The following is a 12,130-nucleotide window of genomic DNA, read 5'->3' as shown; positions in this document are numbered from 1 at the left end:
CGGGCCAACGTTGAGAATTTCTCCACTCCTTGGCTGAGAACCACGGTCTCGTACATGTATGTAGGAGCTGACTTCCATCCCAACCTCTTTACAAATGTCTTCAAACTCTTTCATTGTGATCAAAGTCAACTCCTGATGAAGCCGTCAGACCAAGATCATCTGCAAAGAGCAGAGGGCCATATGCCCAATGCCAAACAAGCCGCCGTTTCCGTGGTGTAGTGGTCATCACGTTCGCCTCACACGCGAAAGGTCCCCAGTTCGAAACTGGGCGGAAACACTCCAGGCTGACGTTGAGCTTTTCTCCACTCCTTGGCTGAGAACCACGCCCTTGTACATGTATGTAGGAGCTGACTTCCATCCCAACCTCTTTACAAATGTCTTCAAACTCTTTCATTGTGATCAAAGTCAACTCCTGATGAAGCCGTCAGACCAAGATCATCTGCAAAGAGCAGAGGGCCATATGCCCAATGCCAAACAAGCCGCCGTTTCCGTGGTGTAGTGGTCATCACGTTCGCCTCACACGCGAAAGGTCCCCAGTTCGAAACTGGGCGGAAACACTCCAGGCTGACGTTGAGCTTTTCTCCACTCCTTGGCTGAGAACCACGCCCTTGTACATGTATGTAGGAGCTGACTTCCATCCCAACCTCTTTACAAATGTCTTCAAACTCTTTCATTGTGATCAAAGTCAACTCCTGATGAAGCCGTCAGACCAAGATCATCTGCAAAGAGCAGAGGGCCATATGCCCAATGCCAAACAAGCCAACGTTTCCGTGGTGTAGTGGTCATCACGTTCGCCTCACACGCGAAAGGTCCCCAGTTCGAAACTGGGCGGAAACAATATCGTTTTTTTTTTGGTTTACTCTGCAGCGGAATATCTTCTCTCGATTGGTCATTAAAGACCACTCGTCTAGTTTCTGCAAAATTCAACTCTCTGATGAAGCCAACAGATTTATTCGTGGCTTATTAACAAGAAACTCCCCGTCAGGGAATCGAACCCTGGTCTTCTGCGTGACAAGCAGAGATACTGTCCACTATACTAACGAGGACTCCTTCAGTATATTTAATTGGCAGGTATCTGGCCGGGGTTAAGAGGAGGTATGCACTATAATTCTGTATTATTGGGGATGAACATCACTCCGGGCCAACGTTGAGAATTTCTCCACTCCTTGGCTGAGAACCACGGTCTCGTACATGTATGTAGGAGCTGACTTCCATCCCAACCTCTTTACAAATGTCTTCAAACTCTTTCATTGTGATCAAAGTCAACTCCTGATGAAGCCGTCAGACCAAGATCATCTGCAAAGAGCAGAGGGCCATATGCCCAATGCCAAACAAGCCAACGTTTCCGTGGTGTAGTGGTCATCACGTTCGCCTCACACGCGAAAGGTCCCCAGTTCGAAACTGGGCGGAAACAATATCGTTTTTTTTTTGGTTTACTCTGCAGCGGAATATCTTCTCTCGATTGGTCATTAAAGACCACTCGTCTAGTTTCTGCAAAATTCAACTCTCTGATGAAGCCAACAGATTTATTCGTGGCTTATTAACAAGAAACTCCCCGTCAGGGAATCGAACCCTGGTCTTCTGCGTGACAAGCAGAGATACTGTCCACTATACTAACGAGGACTCCTTCAGTATATTTAATTGGCAGGTATCTGGCCGGGGTTAAGAGGAGGTATGCACTATAATTCTGTATTATTGGGGATGAACATCACTCCGGGCCAACGTTGAGAATTTCTCCACTCCTTGGCTGAGAACCACGGTCTCGTACATGTATGTAGGAGCTGACTTCCATCCCAACCTCTTTACAAATGTCTTCAAACTCTTTCATTGTGATCAAAGTCAAATCCTGATGAAGCCGTCAGACCAAGATCATCTGCAAAGAGCAGAGGGCCATATGCCCAATGCCAAACAAGCCGCCGTTTCCGTGGTGTAGTGGTCATCACGTTCCCCTCACACGCGAAAGGTCCCCAGTTCGAAACTGGGCGGAAACAATATCGTCTTTTTTTTGGTTTACTCTGCAGCGGAATATCTTCTCTCGATTGGTCATTAAAGACCACTCGTCTAGTTTCTGCAAAATTCAACTCTCTGATGAAGCCAACAGATTTATTCGTGGCTTATTAACAAGAAACTCCCCGTCAGGGAATCGAACCCTGGTGTTCTGCGTGACAAGCAGAGATACTGTCCACTATACTAACGAGGACTCCTTGAGTATATTTAATTGGCAGGTATCTGGCCGGGGTTAAGAGGAGGTATGCACTATAATTCTGTATTATTGGGGATGAACATCACTCCTGGCCAACGTTGAGAATTACTCCACTCCTTGGCTGAGAATCACGCCCTAGTACATGTATGTAGGAGCTGACTTCCATCCCAACCTCTTTACAAATGTCTTCAAACTCTTTCATTGTGATCAAAGTCAACTCCTGATGAAGCCGTCAGACCAAGATCATCTGCAAAGAGCAGAGGGCCATATGCCCAATGCAAAACAAGCCGCCGTTTCCGTGGTGTAGTGGTCATCACGTTCGCCTCACACGCGAAAGGTCCCCAGTTCGAAACTGGGCGGAAACACTCCAGGCTGACGTTGAGCTTTTCTCCACTCCTTGGCTGAGAACCACGCCCTTGTACATGTATGTAGGAGCTGACTTCCATCCCAACCTCTTTACAAATGTCTTCAAACTCTTTCATTGTGATCAAAGTCAACTCCTGATGAAGCCGTCAGACCAAGATCATCTGCAAAGAGCAGAGGGCCATATGCCCAATGCCAAACAAGCCGCCGTTTCCGTGGTGTAGTGGTCATCACGTTCGCCTCACACGCGAAAGGTCCCCAGTTCGAAACTGGGCGGAAACAATATCGTTTTTTTTTTGGTTTACTCTGCAGCGGAATATCTTCTCTCGATTGGTCATTAAAGACCACTCGTCTAGTTTCTGCAAAATTTAACTCTCTGATGAAGCCAACAGATTTATTCGTGGCTTATTAACAAGAAACTCCCCGTCAGGGAATCGAACCCTGGTCTTCTGCGTGACAAGCAGAGATACTGTCCACTATACTAACGAGGACTCCTTCAGTATATTTAATTGGCAGGTATCTGGCCGGGGTTAAGAGGAGGTATGCACTATAATTCTGTATTATTGGGGATGAACATCACTCCGGGCCAACGTTGAGAATTTCTCCACTCCTTGGCTGAGAACCACGGTCTCGTACATGTATGTAGGAGCTGACTTCCATCCCAACATCTTTACAAATGTCTTCAAACTCTTTCATTGTGATCAAAGTCAAATCCTGATGAAGCCGTCAGACCAAGATCATCTGCAAAGAGCAGAGGGCCATATGCCCAATGCCAAACAAGCCGCCGTTTCCGTGGTGTAGTGGTCATCACGTTCGCCTCACACGCGAAAGGTCCCCAGTTCGAAACTGGGCGGAAACAATATCGTCTTTTTTTTGGTTTACTCTGCAGCGGAATATCTTCTCTCGATTGGTCATTAAAGACCACTCGTCTAGTTTCTGCAAAATTCAACTCTCTGATGAAGCCAACAGATTTATTCGTGGCTTATTAACAAGAAATTCCCCGTCAGGGAATCGAACCCTGGTCTTTTGCGTGACAAGCAGAGATACTGTCCACTATACTAACGAGGACTCCTTCAGTATATTTAATTGGCAGGTATCTGGCCGGGGTTAAGAGGAGGTATGCACTATAATTCTGTATTATTGGGGATGAACATCACTCCGGGCCAACGTTGAGAATTTCTCCACTCCTTGGCTGAGAACCACGGTCTCGTACATGTATGTAGGAGCTGACTTCCATCCCAACCTCTTTACAAATGTCTTCAAACTCTTTCATTGTGATCAAAGTCAACTCCTGATGAAGCCGTCAGACCAAGATCATCTGCAAAGAGCAGAGGGCCATATGCCCAATGCCAAACAAGCCGCCGTTTCCGTGGTGTAGTGGTCATCACGTTCGCCTCACACGCGAAAGGTCCCCAGTTCGAAACTGGGCGGAAACACTCCAGGCTGACGTTGAGCTTTTCTCCACTCCTTGGCTGAGAACCACGCCCTTGTACATGTATGTAGGAGCTGACTTCCATCCCAACCTCTTTACAAATGTCTTCAAACTCTTTCATTGTGATCAAAGTCAACTCCTGATGAAGCCGTCAGACCAAGATCATCTGCAAAGAGCAGAGGGCCATATGCCCAATGCCAAACAAGCCACCGTTTCCGTGGTGTAGTGGTCATCACGTTCGCCTCACACGCGAAAGGTCCCCAGTTCGAAACTGGGCAGAAACAATATCGTTTTTTTTTTGGTTTACTCTGCAGCGGAATATCTTCTCTCGATTGGTCATTAAAGACCACTCGTCTAGTTTCTGCAAAATTCAACTCTCTGATGAAGCCAACAGATTTATTCGTGGCTTATTAACAAGAAACTCCCCGTCAGGGAATCGAACCCTGGTCTTCTGCGTGACAAGCAGAGATACTGTCCACTATACTAACGAGGACTCCTTCAGTATATTTAATTGGCAGGTATCTGGCCGGGGTTAAGAGGAGGTATGCACTATAATTCTGTATTATTGGGGATGAACATCACTCCGGGCCAACGTTGAGAATTTCTCCACTCCTTGGCTGAGAACCACGGTCTCGTACATGTATGTAGGAGCTGACTTCCATCCCAACCTCTTTACAAATGTCTTCAAACTCTTTCATTGTGATCAAAGTCAAATCCTGATGAAGCCGTCAGACCAAGATCATCTGCAAAGAGCAGAGGGCCATATGCCCAATGCCAAACAAGCCGCCGTTTCCGTGGTGTAGTGGTCATCACGTTCGCCTCACACGCGAAAGGTCCCCAGTTCGAAACTGGGCGGAAACAATATCGTCTTTTTTTTGGTTTACTCTGCAGCGGAATATCTTCTCTCGATTGGTCATTAAAGACCACTCGTCTAGTTTCTGCAAAATTCAACTCTCTGATGAAGCCAACAGATTTATTCGTGGCTTATTAACAAGAAACTCCCCGTCAGGGAATCGAACCCTGGTCTTTTGCGTGACAAGCAGAGATACTGTCCACTATACTAACGAGGACTCCTTGAGTATATTTAATTGGCAGGTATCTGGCCGGGGTTAAGAGGAGGTATGCACTATAATTCTGTATTATTGGGGATGAACATCACTCCGGGCCAACGTTGAGAATTTCTCCACTCCTTGGCTGAGAACCACGGTCTCGTACATGTATGTAGGAGCTGACTTCCATCCCAACCTCTTTACAAATGTCTTCAAACTCTTTCATTGTGATCAAAGTCAAATCCTGATGAAGCCGTCAGACCAAGATCATCTGCAAAGAGCAGAGGGCGATATGCCCAATGCCAAACAAGCCGCCGTTTCCGTGGTGTAGTGGTCATCACGTTCGCCTCACACGCGAAAGGTCCCCAGTTCGAAACTGGGCGGAAACAATATCGTCTTTTTTTTGGTTTACTCTGCAGCGGAATATCTTCTCTCGATTGGTCATTAAAGACCACTCGTCTAGTTTCTGCAAAATTCAACTCTCTGATGAAGCCAACAGATTTATTCGTGGCTTATTAACAAGAAACTCCCCGTCAGGGAATCGAACCCTGGTCTTCTGCGTGACAAGCAGAGATACTGTCCACTATACTAACGAGGACTCCTTGAGTATATTTAATTGGCAAGTATCTGGCCGGGGTTAAGAGGAGGTATGCACTATAATTCTGTATTATTGGGGATGAACATCACTCCGGGCCAACGTTGAGAATTTCTCCACTCCTTGGCTGAGAACCACGGTCTCGTACATGTATGTAGGAGCTGACTTCCATCCCAACCTCTTTACAAATGTCTTCAAACTCTTTCATTGTGATCAAAGTCAACTCCTGATGAAGCCGTCAGACCAAGATCATCTGCAAAGAGCAGAGGGCCATATGCACAATGCTAAACAAGCCGCCGTTTCCGTGGTGTAGTGGTCATCACGTTCGCCTCACACGCGAAAGGTCCCCAGTTCGAAACTGGGCGGAAACACTCCAGGCTGACGTTGAGCTTTTCTCCACTCCTTGGCTGAGAACCACGCCCTTGTACATGTATGTAGGAGCTGACTTCCATCCCAACCTCTTTACAAATGTCTTCAAACTCTTTCATTGTGATCAAAGTCAAATCCTGATGAAGCCGTCAGACCAAGATCATCTGCAAAGAGCAGAGGGCCATATGCCCAATGCCAAACAAGCCGCCGTTTCCGTGGTGTAGTGGTCATCACGTTCGCCTCACACGCGGAAGGCCCCCAGTTCGAAACTGGGCGGAAACAATATCGTCTTTTTTTTGGTTTACTCTGCAGCGGAATATCTTCTCTCGATTGGTCATTAAAGACCACTCGTCTAGTTTCTGCAAAATTCAACTCTCTGATGAAGCCAACAGATTTATTCGTGGCTTATTAACAAGAAATTCCCCGTCAGGGAATCGAACCCTGGTCTTTTGCGTGACAAGCAGAGATACTGTCCACTATACTAACGAGGACTCCTTCAGTATATTTAATTGGCAGGTATCTGGCCGGGGTTAAGAGGAGGTATGCACTATAATTCTGTATTATTGGGGATGAACATCACTCCGGGCCAACGTTGAGAATTTCTCCACTCCTTGGCTGAGAACCACGGTCTCGTACATGTATGTAGGAGCTGACTTCCATCCCAACCTCTTTACAAATGTCTTCAAACTCTTTCATTGTGATCAAAGTCAACTCCTGATGAAGCCGTCAGACCAAGATCATCTGCAAAGAGCAGAGGGCCATATGCCCAATGCCAAACAAGCCGCCGTTTCCGTGGTGTAGTGGTCATCACGTTCGCCTCACACGCGAAAGGTCCCCAGTTCGAAACTGGGCGGAAACACTCCAGGCTGACGTTGAGCTTTTCTCCACTCCTTGGCTGAGAACCACGCCCTTGTACATGTATGTAGGAGCTGACTTCCATCCCAACCTCTTTACAAATGTCTTCAAACTCTTTCATTGTGATCAAAGTCAACTCCTGATGAAGCCGTCAGACCAAGATCATCTGCAAAGAGCAGAGGGCCATATGCCCAATGCCAAACAAGCCACCGTTTCCGTGGTGTAGTGGTCATCACGTTCGCCTCACACGCGAAAGGTCCCCAGTTCGAAACTGGGCAGAAACAATATCGTTTTTTTTTTGGTTTACTCTGCAGCGGAATATCTTCTCTCGATTGGTCATTAAAGACCACTCGTCTAGTTTCTGCAAAATTCAACTCTCTGATGAAGCCAACAGATTTATTCGTGGCTTATTAACAAGAAACTCCCCGTCAGGGAATCGAACCCTGGTCTTCTGCGTGACAAGCAGAGATACTGTCCACTATACTAACGAGGACTCCTTCAGTATATTTAATTGGCAGGTATCTGGCCGGGGTTAAGAGGAGGTATGCACTATAATTCTGTATTATTGGGGATGAACATCACTCCGGGCCAACGTTGAGAATTTCTCCACTCCTTGGCTGAGAACCACGGTCTCGTACATGTATGTAGGAGCTGACTTCCATCCCAACCTCTTTACAAATGTCTTCAAACTCTTTCATTGTGATCAAAGTCAAATCCTGATGAAGCCGTCAGACCAAGATCATCTGCAAAGAGCAGAGGGCCATATGCCCAATGCCAAACAAGCCGCCGTTTCCGTGGTGTAGTGGTCATCACGTTCGCCTCACACGCGAAAGGTCCCCAGTTCGAAACTGGGCGGAAACAATATCGTCTTTTTTTTGGTTTACTCTGCAGCGGAATATCTTCTCTCGATTGGTCATTAAAGACCACTCGTCTAGTTTCTGCAAAATTCAACTCTCTGATGAAGCCAACAGATTTATTCGTGGCTTATTAACAAGAAACTCCCCGTCAGGGAATCGAACCCTGGTCTTTTGCGTGACAAGCAGAGATACTGTCCACTATACTAACGAGGACTCCTTCAGTATATTTAATTGGCAGGTATCTGGCCGGGGTTAAGAGGAGGTATGCACTATAATTCTGTATTATTGGGGATGAACATCACTCCGGGCCAACGTTGAGAATTTCTCCACTCCTTGGCTGAGAACCACGGTCTCGTACATGTATGTAGGAGCTGACTTCCATCCCAACCTCTTTACAAATGTCTTCAAACTCTTTCATTGTGATCAAAGTCAAATCCTGATGAAGCCGTCAGACCAAGATCATCTGCAAAGAGCAGAGGGCCATATGCCCAATGCCAAACAAGCCGCCGTTTCCGTGGTGTAGTGGTCATCACGTTCGCCTCACACGCGAAAGGTCCCCAGTTCGAAACTGGGCGGAAACACTCCAGGCTGACGTTGAGCTTTTCTCCACTCCTTGGCTGAGAACCACGCCCTTGTACATGTATGTAGGAGCTGACTTCCATCCCAACCTCTTTACAAATGTCTTCAAACTCTTTCATTGTGATCAAAGTCAACTCCTGATGAAGCCGTCAGACCAAGATCATCTGCAAAGAGCAGAGGGCCATATGCCCAATGCCAAACAAGCCGCCGTTTCCGTGGTGTAGTGGTCATCACGTTCGCCTCACACGCGAAAGGTCCCCAGTTCGAAACTGGGCGGAAACAATATCGTTTTTTTTTTGGTTTACTCTGCAGCGGAATATCTTCTCTCGATTGGTCATTAAAGACCACTCGTCTAGTTTCTGCAAAATTTAACTCTCTGATGAAGCCAACAGATTTATTCGTGGCTTATTAACAAGAAACTCCCCGTCAGGGAATCGAACCCTGGTCTTCTGCGTGACAAGCAGAGATACTGTCCACTATACTAACGAGGACTCCTTCAGTATATTTAATTGGCAGGTATCTGGCCGGGGTTAAGAGGAGGTATGCACTATAATTCTGTATTATTGGGGATGAACATCACTCCGGGCCAACGTTGAGAATTTCTCCACTCCTTGGCTGAGAACCACGGTCTCGTACATGTATGTAGGAGCTGACTTCCATCCCAACATCTTTACAAATGTCTTCAAACTCTTTCATTGTGATCAAAGTCAAATCCTGATGAAGCCGTCAGACCAAGATCATCTGCAAAGAGCAGAGGGCCATATGCCCAATGCCAAACAAGCCGCCGTTTCCGTGGTGTAGTGGTCATCACGTTCGCCTCACACGCGAAAGGTCCCCAGTTCGAAACTGGGCGGAAACAATATCGTCTTTTTTTTGGTTTACTCTGCAGCGGAATATCTTCTCTCGATTGGTCATTAAAGACCACTCGTCTAGTTTCTGCAAAATTCAACTCTCTGATGAAGCCAACAGATTTATTCGTGGCTTATTAACAAGAAATTCCCCGTCAGGGAATCGAACCCTGGTCTTTTGCGTGACAAGCAGAGATACTGTCCACTATACTAACGAGGACTCCTTCAGTATATTTAATTGGCAGGTATCTGGCCGGGGTTAAGAGGAGGTATGCACTATAATTCTGTATTATTGGGGATGAACATCACTCCGGGCCAACGTTGAGAATTTCTCCACTCCTTGGCTGAGAACCACGGTCTCGTACATGTATGTAGGAGCTGACTTCCATCCCAACCTCTTTACAAATGTCTTCAAACTCTTTCATTGTGATCAAAGTCAACTCCTGATGAAGCCGTCAGACCAAGATCATCTGCAAAGAGCAGAGGGCCATATGCCCAATGCCAAACAAGCCGCCGTTTCCGTGGTGTAGTGGTCATCACGTTCGCCTCACACGCGAAAGGTCCCCAGTTCGAAACTGGGCGGAAACACTCCAGGCTGACGTTGAGCTTTTCTCCACTCCTTGGCTGAGAACCACGCCCTTGTACATGTATGTAGGAGCTGACTTCCATCCCAACCTCTTTACAAATGTCTTCAAACTCTTTCATTGTGATCAAAGTCAACTCCTGATGAAGCCGTCAGACCAAGATCATCTGCAAAGAGCAGAGGGCCATATGCCCAATGCCAAACAAGCCACCGTTTCCGTGGTGTAGTGGTCATCACGTTCGCCTCACACGCGAAAGGTCCCCAGTTCGAAACTGGGCAGAAACAATATCGTTTTTTTTTTGGTTTACTCTGCAGCGGAATATCTTCTCTCGATTGGTCATTAAAGACCACTCGTCTAGTTTCTGCAAAATTCAACTCTCTGATGAAGCCAACAGATTTATTCGTGGCTTATTAACAAGAAACTCCCCGTCAGGGAATCGAACCCTGGTCTTCTGCGTGACAAGCAGAGATACTGTCCACTATACTAACGAGGACTCCTTCAGTATATTTAATTGGCAGGTATCTGGCCGGGGTTAAGAGGAGGGATGCACTATAATTCTGTATTATTGGGGATGAACATCACTCCGGGCCAACGTTGAGAATTTCTCCACTCCTTGGCTGAGAACCACGGTCTCGTACATGTATGTAGGAGCTGACTTCCATCCCAACCTCTTTACAAATGTCTTCAAACTCTTTCATTGTGATCAAAGTCAAATCCTGATGAAGCCGTCAGACCAAGATCATCTGCAAAGAGCAGAGGGCCATATGCCCAATGCCAAACAAGCCGCCGTTTCCGTGGTGTAGTGGTCATCACGTTCGCCTCACACGCGAAAGGTCCCCAGTTCGAAACTGGGCGGAAACAATATCGTCTTTTTTTTGGTTTACTCTGCAGCGGAATATCTTCTCTCGATTGGTCATTAAAGACCACTCGTCTAGTTTCTGCAAAATTCAACTCTCTGATGAAGCCAACAGATTTATTCGTGGCTTATTAACAAGAAACTCCCCGTCAGGGAATCGAACCCTGGTCTTCTGCGTGACAAGCAGAGATACTGTCCACTATACTAACGAGGACTCCTTCAGTATATTTAATTGGCAGGTATCTGGCCGGGGTTAAGAGGAGGTATGCACTATAATTCTGTATTATTGGGGATGAACATCACTCCGGGCCAACGTTGAGAATTTCTCCACTCCTTGGCTGAGAACCACGGTCTCGTACATGTATGTAGGAGCTGACTTCCATCCCAACCTCTTTACAAATGTCTTCAAACTCTTTCATTGTGATCAAAGTCAAATCCTGATGAAGCCGTCAGACCAAGATCATCTGCAAAGAGCAGAGGGCCATATGCCCAATGCCAAACAAGCCGCCGTTTCCGTGGTGTAGTGGTCATCACGTTCGCCTCACACGCGAAAGGTCCCCAGTTCGAAACTGGGCGGAAACAATATCGTCTTTTTTTTGGTTTACTCTGCAGCGGAATATCTTCTCTCGATTGGTCATTAAAGACCACTCGTCTAGTTTCTGCAAAATTCAACTCTCTGATGAAGCCAACAGATTTATTCGTGGCTTATTAACAAGAAACTCCCCGTCAGGGAATCGAACCCTGGTCTTTTGCGTGACAAGCAGAGATACTGTCCACTATACTAACGAGGACTCCTTGAGTATATTTAATTGGCAGGTATCTGGCCGGGGTTAAGAGGAGGTATGCACTATAATTCTGTATTATTGGGGATGAACATCACTCCGGGCCAACGTTGAGAATTTCTCCACTCCTTGGCTGAGAACCACGGTCTCGTACATGTATGTAGGAGCTGACTTCCATCCCAACCTCTTTACAAATGTCTTCAAACTCTTTCATTGTGATCAAAGTCAAATCCTGATGAAGCCGTCAGACCAAGATCATCTGCAAAGAGCAGAGGGCCATATGCCCAATGCCAAACAAGCCGCCGTTTCCGTGGTGTAGTGGTCATCACGTTCGCCTCACACGCGAAAGGTCCCCAGTTCGAAACTGGGCGGAAACACTCCAGGCTGACGTTGAGCTTTTCTCCACTCCTTGGCTGAGAACCACGCCCTTGTACATGTATGTAGGAGCTGACTTCCATCCCAACCTCTTTACAAATGTCTTCAAACTCTTTCATTGTGATCAAAGTCAACTCCTGATGAAGCCGTCAGACCAAGATCATCTGCAAAGAGCAGAGGGCCATATGCCCAATGCCAAACAAGCCACCGTTTCCGTGGTGTAGTGGTCATCACGTTCGCCTCACACGCGAAAGGTCCCCAGTTCGAAACTGGGCAGAAACAATATCGTTTTTTTTTTGGTTTACTCTGCAGCGGAATATCTTCTCTCGATTGGTCATTAAAGACCACTCGTCTAGTTTCTGCAAAATTCAACTCTCTGATGA

At 46.7% G+C, this 12,130-nt stretch overlaps 20 non-coding genes across 20 annotated transcripts; all 20 read left to right on the top strand.

The window, feature by feature from the left end:
• The first annotated feature begins 204 nt into the window (after positions 1-204).
• Positions 205-277, top strand: trnav-cac (transfer RNA valine (anticodon CAC)). The gene has a single exon. It is a non-coding gene; the product is annotated as a tRNA-Val (tRNA).
• A 207-nt stretch (positions 278-484) lies between these two features.
• Positions 485-557, top strand: trnav-cac (transfer RNA valine (anticodon CAC)). Its single transcript has one exon. It is a non-coding gene; the product is annotated as a tRNA-Val (tRNA).
• A 207-nt stretch (positions 558-764) lies between these two features.
• trnav-cac (transfer RNA valine (anticodon CAC)) lies at positions 765-837 on the top strand. Its single transcript has one exon. It is a non-coding gene; the product is annotated as a tRNA-Val (tRNA).
• Positions 838-1,341: 504 nt separating this feature from the next.
• Positions 1,342-1,414, top strand: trnav-cac (transfer RNA valine (anticodon CAC)). Its single transcript has one exon. It is a non-coding gene; the product is annotated as a tRNA-Val (tRNA).
• Positions 1,415-2,495: 1,081 nt separating this feature from the next.
• trnav-cac (transfer RNA valine (anticodon CAC)) lies at positions 2,496-2,568 on the top strand. The gene has a single exon. It is a non-coding gene; the product is annotated as a tRNA-Val (tRNA).
• A 207-nt stretch (positions 2,569-2,775) lies between these two features.
• On the top strand, positions 2,776-2,848 carry trnav-cac (transfer RNA valine (anticodon CAC)). Its single transcript has one exon. It is a non-coding gene; the product is annotated as a tRNA-Val (tRNA).
• A 504-nt stretch (positions 2,849-3,352) lies between these two features.
• trnav-cac (transfer RNA valine (anticodon CAC)) lies at positions 3,353-3,425 on the top strand. The gene has a single exon. It is a non-coding gene; the product is annotated as a tRNA-Val (tRNA).
• Positions 3,426-3,929: 504 nt separating this feature from the next.
• trnav-cac (transfer RNA valine (anticodon CAC)) lies at positions 3,930-4,002 on the top strand. The gene has a single exon. It is a non-coding gene; the product is annotated as a tRNA-Val (tRNA).
• Positions 4,003-4,786: 784 nt separating this feature from the next.
• On the top strand, positions 4,787-4,859 carry trnav-cac (transfer RNA valine (anticodon CAC)). The gene has a single exon. It is a non-coding gene; the product is annotated as a tRNA-Val (tRNA).
• Positions 4,860-5,363: 504 nt separating this feature from the next.
• On the top strand, positions 5,364-5,436 carry trnav-cac (transfer RNA valine (anticodon CAC)). Its single transcript has one exon. It is a non-coding gene; the product is annotated as a tRNA-Val (tRNA).
• Positions 5,437-5,940: 504 nt separating this feature from the next.
• trnav-cac (transfer RNA valine (anticodon CAC)) lies at positions 5,941-6,013 on the top strand. The gene has a single exon. It is a non-coding gene; the product is annotated as a tRNA-Val (tRNA).
• A 784-nt stretch (positions 6,014-6,797) lies between these two features.
• On the top strand, positions 6,798-6,870 carry trnav-cac (transfer RNA valine (anticodon CAC)). Its single transcript has one exon. It is a non-coding gene; the product is annotated as a tRNA-Val (tRNA).
• Positions 6,871-7,654: 784 nt separating this feature from the next.
• trnav-cac (transfer RNA valine (anticodon CAC)) lies at positions 7,655-7,727 on the top strand. Its single transcript has one exon. It is a non-coding gene; the product is annotated as a tRNA-Val (tRNA).
• Positions 7,728-8,231: 504 nt separating this feature from the next.
• trnav-cac (transfer RNA valine (anticodon CAC)) lies at positions 8,232-8,304 on the top strand. The gene has a single exon. It is a non-coding gene; the product is annotated as a tRNA-Val (tRNA).
• A 207-nt stretch (positions 8,305-8,511) lies between these two features.
• On the top strand, positions 8,512-8,584 carry trnav-cac (transfer RNA valine (anticodon CAC)). Its single transcript has one exon. It is a non-coding gene; the product is annotated as a tRNA-Val (tRNA).
• A 504-nt stretch (positions 8,585-9,088) lies between these two features.
• On the top strand, positions 9,089-9,161 carry trnav-cac (transfer RNA valine (anticodon CAC)). Its single transcript has one exon. It is a non-coding gene; the product is annotated as a tRNA-Val (tRNA).
• Positions 9,162-9,665: 504 nt separating this feature from the next.
• On the top strand, positions 9,666-9,738 carry trnav-cac (transfer RNA valine (anticodon CAC)). Its single transcript has one exon. It is a non-coding gene; the product is annotated as a tRNA-Val (tRNA).
• Positions 9,739-10,522: 784 nt separating this feature from the next.
• trnav-cac (transfer RNA valine (anticodon CAC)) lies at positions 10,523-10,595 on the top strand. Its single transcript has one exon. It is a non-coding gene; the product is annotated as a tRNA-Val (tRNA).
• Positions 10,596-11,099: 504 nt separating this feature from the next.
• Positions 11,100-11,172, top strand: trnav-cac (transfer RNA valine (anticodon CAC)). The gene has a single exon. It is a non-coding gene; the product is annotated as a tRNA-Val (tRNA).
• Positions 11,173-11,676: 504 nt separating this feature from the next.
• On the top strand, positions 11,677-11,749 carry trnav-cac (transfer RNA valine (anticodon CAC)). Its single transcript has one exon. It is a non-coding gene; the product is annotated as a tRNA-Val (tRNA).
• Positions 11,750-12,130: the final 381 nt, after the last annotated feature.

Source organism: Pungitius pungitius, unplaced genomic scaffold (assembly GCF_949316345.1).
Source record: "Pungitius pungitius unplaced genomic scaffold, fPunPun2.1 scaffold_25, whole genome shotgun sequence".
Classification (NCBI taxonomy): domain Eukaryota; kingdom Metazoa; phylum Chordata; class Actinopteri; order Perciformes; family Gasterosteidae; genus Pungitius; species Pungitius pungitius.
The sequence above is the reverse complement of the archived record's forward strand: the minus strand, read 5'-3'. Positions and strand labels throughout refer to the sequence as shown.